Source organism: Phoenix dactylifera, chromosome 5 (assembly GCF_009389715.1).
Source record: "Phoenix dactylifera cultivar Barhee BC4 chromosome 5, palm_55x_up_171113_PBpolish2nd_filt_p, whole genome shotgun sequence".
Classification (NCBI taxonomy): domain Eukaryota; kingdom Viridiplantae; phylum Streptophyta; class Magnoliopsida; order Arecales; family Arecaceae; genus Phoenix; species Phoenix dactylifera.
The window spans coordinates 12,220,163-12,233,467 of record NC_052396.1 but is presented as its reverse complement, the minus strand read 5'-3'; the positions used below and the strand labels follow the sequence as shown (position 1 = coordinate 12,233,467).

The following is a 13,305-nucleotide window of genomic DNA, read 5'->3' as shown; positions in this document are numbered from 1 at the left end:
AGGCAGTTTTCTCCTCGTCTTGTGGGGCCATCATTATCTGGTTGTAACCGGAGAAGGCGTCCATGAAAGACAGCAGCTGATATCCGGAAGTCGCGTCGACCAGTTGGTCTATCCGCGGAAGCGGGAAGCTATCCTTAGGGCACGCCTTGTTCAGGTCGGTATAGTCGACGCACATCCTCCACTTTCCGCTCGCCTTCCGGACAAGTACAACATTTGCCAGCCACTCGGGGTAACTCACCTCCCTTATGAATCCTGCCTCCAAGAGTTTGTCTACCTCCTGGTCGACCACCCGGATCCGATCCGGGGCACAGTGTCTCTTCTTCTGCTTCACTGGCCGGTGGGTCGGGTCGACGTTGAGGGCGTGAGAAATGACCTCCGGGTCGATCCCAAGTACATCGGCCGCCGACCAGGCAAATACATCGGCATTGGCTCGGAGGAATTCCACCAACCGGGCCCGAGCTCCCGGGTCGAGATTGGCGCCGACCCGGACCACCCGGTCCCGGCGGCCTTCCTCGAGGGGAACTTCGACCACACCCTCGGCCGGCTCCCCCTGCCGTAAGGCCACCTCGTCTCTGGCATCAAGGGACTCGACGCTTAGGGCTTCTGCGGGCTTCTTCCCTTTGAGGGTCGCTAGGAAACATTGCCGTGCGGTCGGTTGGTCGCCTCGGACCTCCCCGATCCCGACCGCCGTGGGGAACCGCATGAGCAAGTGGTACGTAGAGACCACCGCGCGAAGGGCGTTCAGTCCGGGTCGTCCGAGGATAGCGTTGTAGGCCGAGGGAACACGGACGACCAAGAACCCGAGTCGCACCGTGGCTTCTGCGGGTGCGACGCCCGCAGTCACAGGCAGCTCAACGACACCTTCCGCCGGGACAGCGTCACCGGTGAATCCTATGAGGGGGGTGGATATTTTGTGCAACAATTGTCTGGACAAGCCCATCTTTTGGAAGGCCTCGTAAAACAAGATATCAGCTGAGCTTCCACTATCCACAAGAACACGCCTTACATCATAGTTTGCCATAGTGAGGGAGATCACCATGGCGTCATCGTGGGGGGTCTGAACCCCCTTTACATCCTCATCACAAAAGGTGATTACATTGCCGACCCTCTGCCTCTTTGCGACGGCCGCCCCTGACGCCTCCGTCGAGCCCCCTGCGTTCCTAACGGGCCGGGGGCAGCCCCCAGTGATAGTGTGGATCACGCCCGCAACGGGTCGATTCTGCTCCCGAGGCTCCGGAGGAGCCGGGTCGGCCGGACGCGGGTCTGCGGAGGGACGTCGGTCGCTCACATATCGACCGAGACGCCCCCGACGGATGAGAGCCTCGATCTCGTCCCGAAGCTGGAAGCAGTCCTCTGTGTCGTGGCCGTGGTCTCGGTGGTACTCACAGTACGCCCGGGAGGGCCTCTTCCCAGGTATCCTCCGCATCTGTCTCGGGGCCGGGAGGTCCTCCCGCCCCTTGATCTCCATAAGGATCTGGGCCCGGGGAGTCAGGAGAGGGGTGTACCGGTTGAAACGTCGGGGCGGAGAACGAGGGCGTGGGGCGCCGTGGTTCTTCGCCGGCGACGGGCTTCTGCGCCGACGCTGGGGCGTCGGGCTCCTCCTCTGGCGTGCCTCTTTCCGCCTTTTCTTCCCAAGCTTTGGAGGGATCTCGACGGCCTCCTTGCTCCGGTGGGCGGCCGCCTCCTCGGCGTCCGCATACTGGTTCGCCCGGGACAACAGCTCTGGGAAGCTCCGCGGCAGGCGTTTGTCCAGGGAGAAGGTGAGTCTGCCCTTCCGGAAGCCACGCTTCAGGGCTGAAAGAGCTACCTCCTGACTCAGGTTCCGGACCTCCAGCGTAGCCCTGTTGAAGCGGGTAAGATAATCCCGCAGGCTTTCTCCCTCGTTTTGCCGGACATCAAAGAGGGAGTCGGAGACCAGTCGCCGCCGGCTACTGACGGCGAAATGAGTGATGAAGAGGCGGGTGAACTGGTCGAAGGACCGGATTGAGTCAGCCTCCAGCCCGGCGAACCACGCCCTCGCCGGGCCACGGAGGGTTGCCGGGAAAGCCTTGCAGAGAAGGGGATCTGATGCTCCGTGGATGAGCATAAGGGTCCTGAAACTCTCGACGTGATCCCGCGGGTCCGCCGCCCCGTCATAGGGCTCGATCGCCGGCATTTTGAACCCCGACGGATTCGGGGTCCGCAGGATCCTCGAGGCAAGCGCCGGCTGGGAGGAGATCTCTAAGTCGGCGAAGGGATCTTTGGAATGGCCCTTCAGGACCTGGAGTTGTCGGTGGAGATCGTCCACCCGCCGGTCCAGGGAGCGCGACCGGTGGGTGGGAGACAAGGAGCGGCGAGAGGGGGACCGACTGGAGCGCGGGTTCCTCGAGGACTGGGGGGTCTGGGAACGCGCCCGGGCCCGCCTCTCGTACCCCGCGCAGCTCCGGTGGGAAGGTCCCGGCAGAATGGAGCGTGCTCGAGAATCCTCCTCGCGCCGGCGCTCCTCCCTATGGGAGAGGAAGGAGCGCGGGTTGAGGAGGACAGGCGAACGCTCAGGCAGCGGCGGCTCCTGAGCCCGCTGCGGCGCCCGGGACATCGCACCCTGCAGATTCTGTACCGCCTCCGCGAGGGTGCGAACCTGCTGGGTTAGCTGGTCGAACTGGGCGGCTTCGACCGTCTGAATGGACGGTGGGGCGGTGGAGTGTTGCTGAGAGTGTGTTGGAGATGCAGCGGCCTCCCGGCCAGAGGCGCGAGAGGCCCCGCGACCGGGAGCATTGGAAGCTCCACGACCACCTCGCCGTGCCATTACGATCGCTCTGAGATCCGGTGCCCTCCTTCTAGCGCCAACTGTTGCTGGGGGTCCAAACCGAGAACGATTGGCACAGCGGTGTGAATGGGGTTCCCTTGGAATTACTTCGGTTGCGCTCCGCCTTCCGCCGGGAAACCTGCAAGCAAGCCTCGCACCACCACCGGGGTAGTGGGGGCCCTCCGACGATCAAGTTAGGGGAGATCGAAGGAGAAGAAGAGGTAGCAGGTAAGATAATACTCTGGAAAATCTTGCTTCCCCTCCCCTTTCCCTCCAGCCGCATATATATCTGGCTGGGGGGTTTTTTTGGGGATTGGTCATCGTGTGGCACGATGGGGTTGCCACTGACATGGTCGTTACAGGGCGTCGTGGGGCAGCGCTGGGTACGGCCATGGCAGGGCGTAGTGGAGCTCCGCTTTGTACGGCTGTTACAGGGGATCGTGGGGCAGCGCCGGATACGGCCGTTGCAGGGAGTAGTGGAGCAGGGGGCCGCGGCGTGCCTCAGGGGAACAGTCTGTTGTTGTCAAGAGATTGCCGACTTGGGGTCGGATTGCTGGATCAAGGGGCAGCCGACTCGGGGTCGGGCTGCGGAGCCGAAGATATCCGACCCGAGGTCGGATTGCTGGATCAAGGGGCAGCCGTAGTCTTCCTGGGCGCGCGTGCCGGTCACGTGGGGCATGGTGGCTAAGTTCCCCCGTAACAAGTACCATACTGTCCTCCGCTCCCTCCATGGCTAGAAGATCCATCACCACCAGAACCTTCATCGCTGCTAGTCCAAGCTCTTCCTCGACACTCTCCATTGGGATTCTTTGTTTTTCTTTCCTGGCCCTCTCTGTCTGGCTCCCCTGTGCCTGCGGCTGATCAGCTCTGGGAGTGCGTGGAATATTGCGCTCAGCCCATTGCTCTGGATCGACCCCAGCTTTGGTGGCTATGAAGGTAGCTGGTCGTGGAGGCGATCCTGGCTCGTCAAGCTCGGGCTCCTGCTGCTGGCCTACAAGCCAGCCGAGTAGTGGATCATCGTCATCAGCGGTGAAGGACTCGTAAATCGGATCTGTATACTTGAGCTCCACTTCCTCCTGGATGCACTTTAGCCTCAACCGCAAATTGTAATGCACATAAACAAGGTCGTTGAGGCGCTTTTGCGTCAAACGGTTTCTTTGTTTGCTGTGGATAAAGGCGAAGGTGGACCAATTGCGCTCACATCCACTAGAGGAGACTGTTTGGGAGAGGATCCGGATAGCTATCCGCTTTAGATTTCTCGCGGATCCACCAAAATGCACCCACCATTCAGCTGCAAAAATATTTATGAAAATTACATATATGATAGTTCCATAATAGTAACTAAGTAACACCAGGTGAATGTTTTCCTGATGTGTCACGTACCTGGATTCATATTGTGTTAAGCTGACGACATATATGATAGTTCCATAATAGTAACTAAGTAACACCAGGTGAATGTTTTCCTGATGTGTCACGTACCTGGATTCATATTGTGTTAAGCTGACGACAGCCGCTCGTTGGCCAAAACTGTAGCTGCCCTCTCTAAATAATTTGCTCTGTGAAAAATAAGCATAAGAAAACCATGTTAATAATTGAAGATGCTGATATACTTACACATGCTAGTAATTACTAAATCATAATTACCTCTTCAAGACATAGGGCCGCTTTTTCTGGATCTGCCTCCATCTTGTAAATCACATTACGCAAAGCATCCAGAAGTGTTTCATCCATACCAATTCCATCTATGCTGTACTGAAACCGGGGGTTTAGGTAGTATGCTGCACATATACGAGACTATCTTAGCATAATTATATAATTATATCCATCACTATAATTGTCACTATAATTATATCTTAGTTTACCTGCTAGATGTAATTCCGTACCCATTTGCGCCCCCACCGTTGCTCAATGATGTTGATGTATGACCGGCCATGTGCTGGATCTGCCTCCATAATCTGATCCTTTGCCTTGACCATCATGTGATACAAAAATCCCATCTGGGGGTAGATCTCGCTATCTACGGCCCGCAGCACTTCATATAATGGTTTGATAGCCTTGACTATTGTAGTAGCCCGCTGCCAGAATGGCTGTCTCGTCACCAAGTCTTCTATCTTGCTCCCTTCAGTGCCGGCATAAGAATATCTACTATCATACCACTCGGGACTGGCAAACATTTGACGTAGGGCCCCTCTCTTCTCGAGTATGCTATCAAGTGCGATGAAGTTGGTAGCAAACCGTGTGACTCCTGGTCTCAGAATCTCTCCTCCTGCATACTTTCTCATCAATGAAAGAACCCAGTTATGGTTATAAATATACCTCGTAATGCGTTGGGCTGTCTCCACCGTTTGTTGCACCCTACGGATCTTTCCAATGTCCATCAACATAAGATCGATACAATGTGCAGCACATGGGATCCAGAAAATATGTGGCCGCCGCTCCATCAAGACCTGCCCGGCAGCCTTATATTGCGGCCCATTATCAGTGACGACCTGCACGATATTTTCCTCTCCTACCAGATCAATCACATCCTCCATAAGTTTCAGCATGTACGAGGTGTTGTGCACATAAGCCGAAGCATCAATCGACTTGTGGAAGAAGGTCTTAGCATCACAGTATGTCAGAAAGTTGATGATGCTCCGCCTGGTCGGACCGGTCCAACCATCGCACATGATGGTTAGTCCATATATGGGCCACTTGCTCTTGTAGGAGTCAATCCAATTCTCCAGCTCCTCCTTATTGTTGTCAAGAAGCTCACCGTATATATCCTTCGGGCCTGGAGGAGCTACACCGGGACCGGCAGCTTGTATGGCGGCAATGGCAGACCTGTAGTATGTATTGTCTGCCACATTCGCTGGGATGTGGCTGAAGTGAAACCAGGATCCAATAGCTCGCCACATAGTTTTCTTCTTATCCTTCATCCACATTGTGTTTACCCTCTGCTGCCTTGAATCTCTACTGGGGAGAGCATGCGGATCTACATCATGAATTGTCGCTCCTTCTGGAACTCCTCTAGATGACTTCTTTCGGCTACCAAAACTACCCAGCATAGATGCAATCCGGCCACGTTCTTTGCCGACGCCCTCCCTTACTGAAGTTGTCCTCAAGAACTCTGGATCTTGTCTAGTGCTTCGAGAACCGCCGCCCGACTCGTATGCAGAGGGCCCAAATCGAGCCCTATGCCTGGCCACCTCCTCCTGCTGCCACTGATCATCCAGGCTTGCATGCATGGCCGCCTGAATATTTGCCTCCTCATCTAGATCCTCGACCTCCTCTGGCTCCCTAGAGTGATAGGAAGGTGGCTCTGCCGCTTGGCGATCGACCTCCGCCCTTTTCTTGGAAGCCATCTCCTTCGCTTCTTTGGCCTCAGCAAGATTCTGCCTCATCAGCACACGAATCTCGTTAGGACAATTTCGGCACGTAGCAACCTCACCGGAATTTCCGGCTAAGTGTTGCTTCAACCTGGTTACCCCTCCTCCCTTGAAAACCTTGTCGCAAAACTTGCATTGAAACTGGTGTCGTTGCCCCTCACTTCCAAGTCTTCGCTCATAAGACCAGCCAATATCACGCTTTGCAGGGTTCGTTTTTCTTGATGGCTCCATTTCTATCATAAAAGGACAACTTATCAAAAAATTAAGCTAATAAAGTAAATTTTTGCATTATCTTATTATTTAAGTAATTTATAAACTATTTTTTTAAAGTAAATTATTAACAAAATTAATGAAATAATATAGGATAAAAAAACCGCACCTTAAATAGTCTCCGCTGGATTTTTTGGGCAGGACCTCCTCCTCGCTATCTCTCAAATCTTTCCGTCTTCGCACCTTAAATAGTCTCCGCTGGATTTTTTGGGCAGGACCTCCTCCTCGCTATCTCTCAAATCTTTCCGTCTCCGCACCTTAAATAGAACCTCTCAACCTCAAATTGTTTGGGAAAGAAGTGAGCTTCGTTCGGTTTTTATAACCGAACGAGAGGCTTAAGATCGTGCTGTTAATCCCATATTAACAGAAAAGAAGTGGCCTTTCGGCCACTTCTTTCGTTGATTTGAAGGGAAAGAAGTGGCCGGAGGCCACTTCCTTGTTTTTTAATGGGAAGGAGTGGCCGGAGGCCACTTCCTTTCCCATTAAAAAAGAAAAAGAAGCTGTGGCCTGTCGGCCACAGCAATTTTTTTTTTTTTTGAAAGAAGTGGCCCGTTGGCCACTTCCTTCTTAAAACCACGCGCGGCGCGTGGTTTTTGAAACCACGCGCCACGCGGTGGTTTTAGGAACCACAGCGCCTCGCTGTGGTTCCCAAAAAAAAAAAAAACTTTTTTTTTTGGAAAGAAGTGGCCCGTGGGCCACTTCTCCCTTAAAACCACGCGCCGCGCGTGGTTTTTGAAACCACAGCGCGAAGCGCTGTGGTTTCTTAAAAAAAAAAAAAAACCCGTACAGGTGCGAACTGGTACGAGGCCCGTACCGGCCGGTACGCAGGTGAAAACCGGATATACCGGTTTTCATCTGTCTCCGGTACCGGTCAAGCACCGGACCGGTTTGTACCGGCCCGTACCGGCCGGTACGGGCCGGTACGGCATTCCTTGGAATTATCAATCTATGAAAACAAATACAAATAAAAGGAATATTAGAATTCAAATTTATACATATATCAAGGATATCACATGTCAAATATCAAAATTTCAAATATAACAAGGCAATAATCAGCCACAAGAAAATAACTTCTATGGTACTGCTACTAAGTATGAAATACTGAACTACATATAAATATTAGACCATAACAAAGTTAAAGTTTTTAAAGATCAATTGTCTAAACTAAAAAGTCAAAACATGAAAGCAAATGTATAAGCCTAAGTGCCCAAGAAGCAAGTACAAAGAGATCAAAATATCTATCATAAAATCTGATCCAAAACTATTAAGGCATTATAGAAGAGCTAATCCCTAAGGATCATCATCATCATCATCAGGTGCAACATTGTCTTCATCTTCATCTTCATCAGATTTATATTCTCCATCTTCCTCTTTGGTCTCACTTGAGGCAGCCTTGCGTTCATCAATATCAACTCTTGCATTAAAACTTGAATGTTGGCTACTTGCTTTTGACCTCACGCATGACGCCCTTCTAGTGTAATGTATAGGCTCTCCATTTCACAACTTGAAACTCGGCTCTGCCGAGTGCCCCTAACTAATTGTGGTCAATCAATGGCTTGAACTTCAATCGATCATTGGTCGTGCAAGAGAATAATTTTAAAATTTATCTCAAAATCACTTATTAACAAAAATAAATGGCTGCTTGATTAGACAGAGAAAACTAAAATCTCATCCAAATTAAACTTTTACATCTCATAACCTCAAGAAATTGAATGAACTTACATACCATACATAAGAATAGCTAAGTCCCACTTCTGAAGTAGTGGCTCCGATGTGTGTACAAAAAGTACTTCAAACCTTTTAGTAGCCTTATCCAATAGGTCTCCACATTGAAATGTAATAGGTAAACGGGTGAGCTACATAACTTAATTAGTTGCCAAACATTGCAAACAATATAGTTTTAAGAAAAAGTAGAAAAATGAAGCAGTGAGGATCTATACATATTGAAAAGTCAAGTAGTCATGAAATGATATCTTATAAGAGTGGTCGAAATAAGTACATTTGCTAGTAAATCTTTGTTTTGAAAAAATACACTAGAATGCTAAACAATTAATACAATCAAGATGTATGTCTTTTTCAATATTGTTGGAAACTCTCATTTGTGGAAACATTAAAATATACTTGGGATCACTTAAATGCATTGGTGACTTCACTTGAATTCATTGAAACTGGAAAACACAGTATAATTAATTCGATACTAACTGGTCAATCACTTGAAATCATTAGAATCACTTTGTTTAAAAACATTGGAATACATTTGAAATTACTTTGTTGAACCAAGTCAATACCAACCTGTTAGTAACCAACTATTATACCTGCTGGTCAAGGGTTAACTGACCATTAGGCCCATTAATTTAGGGATTCACTTAGACCAACTATTATACCCACTGGCAGGGGTTCACTGATGCCAACTATTATTCCGGTTGGCTAGATTTCACTGCAGTCAACAATTTTGTCCTCAAATTAGGGTGCACTGACTGACCAGAAGTTTCATTTAAATTCATAAAACAAAATATCATTCACTTTTAGCCATTATGACGATTAACGAACATTTCAAATGCTAGATCAAAAGAAGTCTCTTTAAATAGTGATATAGTTTCAATATATAGCTTAACTTTGTTAAATTCAGATTTCAAATTGTTATTTAAAATGTGAAATTTCCAAATTTCACTCAACATAAAATGTTAAAGAAAACATTAGAAAATCATGAAAACTATGATCGGTTTAACTTCACGTAGGACATATAGTATTTCATTGGCGTGTAACCAAACAATTTACAATGTTTGAATTCCATGAAGTAATTTCATAAGACAAAACCTTTTGAACTGACTGTAGCCTGAAATCTTGAGAATACAGATTTTGAAATCAGCAGGCCAAAACCCAGCATTTTTGAATTAGGTTGTTAACTATGTGAGGGTACTTACAGATGTCTAGTGTAGAAATTCTTACTACAATCTTCTCGTTTCTTTCTAGCTGTTTTCTATTCTCTAATTCCTCTCTTCCCGTTGCTAGTTTCATATTTTATAGGAGGATGATTTGTTGGGATAGTAGAAATGGTAGAATGAGGGCTTTGCTCCCCAATTTATAGTGGTCTTGTAAGCATGAGGTGTCTGGCTACCAAATAGTTGCTGGGTTCCAAGCTAGCGTTCAATTGGGTCCTTGATTAGTAAGCACGAGGTGGCTGTTTTAATAGTCCTAAGCATGACACGTCAAGCAAGGATGCAGCTTAAAGCAAAGCTTCATGAGGTGGCAATTAATTACCGATATGAGGTGGCAGCATAATCACGAGATGGTGCAAGTTGGAGGTGCTGGTCTAATGGTATACATGAGGTGGCAGCTCACCAAAAACAAAAAGTATGAGGTGGCAGCCAATAAACAAGCATGCAGTGGTCATGAGCATTAGGTGGTATTAAACATGAGGTTGTCACAATTTTCTAGTATTAGCTATTTTGTCCCTTACTTTTTCTGATTCATACCTAAGGTCTTATTTATAGTCTAGTCCTTGACTAACTTCTTTAGCTCCTGTACAAAAGACTTGTTTGCATGAGAATTTCCCTTCGTGATATCCTCTGGATGTCAGTTATTTTTCCTATGTCTTCGAACATTCAATGTATGCAATATGTGGTATATGGTGTCTAATCCAAGTGTGGCCTCTTTGCCTCCAATAATCTCCCTTTACATTAAGAAGCACATAAAGAATTAAGAAATCAATGAATCACCTAATAACTTAAAATTTTCTAATCATTAATGATCAATAAAAGTAAATAGAAAGATATTATAATGCTTACTGGCCATCACATAACTTGAATGACTGTCAATAGTAACTTGAACAATATTTTCTTCCCTGATTTGCTCCGCCATACTGTCAAGTAGCTAAAATAGATTGTCCCTTGTCTTCACATATGAAGAGGCAACAATGAACTCTATAAGCATAGTTCCTCTAGAACAATTTACCAAAAAGTTAATGAGAGTTCTTTCTCTCTTGTCTATCCATCTATTAGACATGATGGAACCACCACTTCATGCCCATTCCTCCTTATGATCCTTCTTTTGATTGTTATGTTCGCTCCACTGCTTTCTTTAAAAAAGAAACTCTGGCCTCATGATAGCTTGGTGGATCCATATGAGCTCCATATCTCCCTATGGATTCAATCATCACTTTGAAGGTATTTATACTTGACTGCATTAAAAGACATTCCTGCATCATACATTCACATTACTATGTCCTTGCATGCCTTTTTTCTTAACTCTTTCTTGAAGCAGTTATTGATTATTGTTAGCTTTGATTTTTCTTCTTTCCTCGACTTACTCTTCCACATTAGGGCGAAGATATAAATTTATAGGGCCCTTGGCTTTTGATTTGGCTTTGGCTTCTTGAATTTGGATTGGACTGACTTGGTGCTTCCTGCACTTGAATTCAAAGGCCTTTTCCCATGATGATCGACCTCTACAATATCATCTTCATCCTCTTTTTCTTCTTCATTTTCATCATAATCTTCTAACAAATTAGTTTACTGTTTTTGGTCCTTTCTGCTTGCCATATATTCCTTTTTCTCCTCCTTGACATTGATGCGATCCGATAGAATTCGATCCGTATCTCAAGATTCTTAACTCTTCTTGATTTCTGGGAGGGTGGTTCCGACCTGCTTGCGGGTGCGATTCTCGAAGATCCGCCCGTCAGATCGATCTCAATTTTGGATATGTTGTAGGTCTCCACGTTAGCTTTCCAACGGTAGGTCGTGGGTCTAGAGGGGATGTCGGGATCTCGAGATATTAGCCTCCGACTGACGACTGCGCAGGGAGGACGAGCTGATAATTTGACGGAATGGAGTTGTTGGTAGAGGCTGGTAGGGATCAAGGAGGAGAGGGAGAGGTGGCTGGCCTCTCGGGACAGAGGTGGTGCAGCCGGATGGAGGGGGCGGCGGCCTTGGACGGCAGCCTAGGGAGAGGAGGAAGGCGTCGCAAGAAGATGGAGAGAAGGAAGGAGAGCTAGGGCAAAAGCCTTTCAATTAATTCTTCCATGCTGAAATAGGTGCTCACCACATCTATTTATAGGTGGCTACCTGATCCCTTAACTTGACTTGATCTAATTGAATTCAAGAAACAACTAAACCCCAAGCGACTCTAATAAAGGCCAAGTCGGTTAGCTCGAGCAAGGCTATGCTGAAATAAAATTAACATCAAGGACTCAAAAGCAAAAATAACCAAATGATTCAGTCCGAGACGGTCTAGTGGATCCAACCGCATCACTCCACCACGCTTCCCTTAACCTTGTCCTCAAGGTCGGAAGTCAGGAAAACGATCAAGTATCTCAGTCTCAAACTCCCATGTGGCCTGGTCTGCTGCTCTCCCCAGCCACTCCGCTAGTATCTGGGTTTCCAGTCGTCCATCTACTCGTATTCTGCGCTTTGCCAGCACTCGAACCGGCTCCACTACCTCGTCCTCCGGTGGCTCATGTATGATCGGGCCGACAGATGTCTTGGGTCCAAGCCGGGCCCTCAGAAGCGACACATGGAATATCGGATGAACTCTCGATGTAGTCAGCAAGTCCAAGCGATACGCCACGGGTCCAATGCGCTCCAAGATCCGAAAGGGTCCGTAGAAGCGATGAGAGAGCTTCTGGTTCACCATAGGCCGCAGTGTCAACTGTTGATAAGGCTGCGCCTTGACGTATACCCAGTTGCCCACCTCGTATACTGGATCTCTATGCTTCCGATCATGCAGCTGCTTCATCCTGTTCTGCGTAGTCGTTATGTGGAACTTTAACCGCCGCAAGGTAGCGTCGCGGTCTAAGAGCTCAAAATCTGCTTCTGTCCGGTCCGCAAGTGACAGTGGATCAAGGAAAGCCGTACCGGTCCGTACCGGCCGGTACGGGCCGGTACAAACCGGTCCGGTGCTTGACCGGTACCGGAGACAGATGAAAACCGGATTGTGTACCGGCCGGTACGGAGCCCGTACCGGCCGGTACGGAGCCCGTACCGGTGCGAACCGGCCGGTTCGCACCGGTACGGGTGTTTTTTTTTTTTTTAAGAAACCACAGCTTCGCGCGGTGGTTTCAAAAACCACGCGCGGCGCGTGGTTTCAAAAACCACGCGCCGCGTGGTTTCAAAAACCACGCGCCGCGTGGTTTTAAGGGAGAAGTGGCCCGTGGGCCACTTCTTTCACTTTTTTTTTTTTTTTTTTGGGGAACCACAGCGAGGCGCTGTGGTTCCCAAAACCACCGCGGCGCGTGGTTTCAAAAACCACGCGCCGCGCGTGGTTTTAAGAAGGAAGTGGCCAACCGGCCACTTCTTTCAAAGAAAAAAAAAATAAAAAATTGCTGTGGCCGACAGGCCACAGCTTTTTCCCTTTTTTAATGGGAAAAGGAGTGGCCGGAGGCCACTCCTTCCCATTAAAAACCAAGGAAGTGGCCGACCGGCCACTTCTTTCCGTACCAATTTAACGATATTAAGCTGGGATTTTCTGTTAATCTGGGATTAACAGCACGATTTTAAGCCTCTCATTCGGTTATAAAAACCGAACGAGGCTCACTTCTTTCCCAAACAATTTGAGGTTGAGACTTGAGAGGTTCTATTTAAGGTGCGGAGACGGAAAGATTTGAGAGATAGCGAGGAGGAGGTCCTGCCTAAAAAATTCAGCGGAGACTATTTAAGGTGCGGTTTTTTTATCCTATATTATTTCATTAATTTTGTTAATAATTTATTTAAAAAAAATAGTTTATAAATTACTTAAATAATAAGATAATGCAAAAATTTACTTTATTAGCTTAATTTTTTGATAAGTTGTCCTTTTATGATAGAAATGGAGCCATCAAGAAAAACGAACCCTGCAAAGCGTCATATTGGCTGGTCTTATGGGCGAAGACTGGGAAGTGAGGGGCAA

General features: G+C 48.2%; 1 protein-coding gene and 1 long non-coding RNA gene across 2 annotated transcripts in view; one reads left to right on the top strand and one right to left on the bottom strand.

The window, feature by feature from the left end:
• Positions 1 to 13,305, top strand: part of LOC103719549 (syndetin-like) — a 93,265-nt gene that overhangs the window by 49,593 nt on the left and 30,367 nt on the right. The window lies entirely within an intron of this gene.
• On the bottom strand, positions 6,481 to 7,051 carry LOC120110878. Its single transcript, XR_005512005.1, has 2 exons — positions 6,607 to 7,051; positions 6,481 to 6,532 (listed from the first exon to the last, which is right to left on the bottom strand). It is a non-coding gene; the product is annotated as an uncharacterized LOC120110878 (long non-coding RNA).